The sequence below is a fragment of the Arachis duranensis genome, chromosome 3, assembly GCF_000817695.3.
Source record: "Arachis duranensis cultivar V14167 chromosome 3, aradu.V14167.gnm2.J7QH, whole genome shotgun sequence".
NCBI classification, from domain to species: Eukaryota; Viridiplantae; Streptophyta; class Magnoliopsida; order Fabales; family Fabaceae; genus Arachis; species Arachis duranensis.
In genome coordinates this window covers 58,053,045-58,053,436 of record NC_029774.3, presented here as the reverse complement: position 1 = coordinate 58,053,436, position 392 = coordinate 58,053,045, and positions in this window count along the sequence as shown.

The window sequence follows — 392 nt, the reverse complement described above, 5'->3', positions numbered from 1 at the left end:
TCTCTTGTTTGCTCCATCCTCTTCTTAGTGATGGGCTTGTCTTCATCAATGAGGATGTCTCCCTCTATGTCAATTCCAACTTATAAAGTTCTTGGGATATAACCTTATGAACTTCTACTTCCTCTCTAATCATGATGCTATGAATCATGATAGCCCGGTCTATAGTAACTTCGGACCGGTTGCTAGTGGGAATGATTGAGCGTTGGATAAACTCCAACCATCCCCTAGCCACGGGCTTGAAGTCATGCCTTCTCAGTTGAACCGGCTTCCCTCTTGAATCACTCTTCCATTGAACGCCCTCTTCAAAGATGTCTATGAGGACTTGGTCTAACCTTTGATCAAAGTTGACCCTTCTAGTGTAAGGGTGTTCATCTCCTTGCATCATGGGCAAG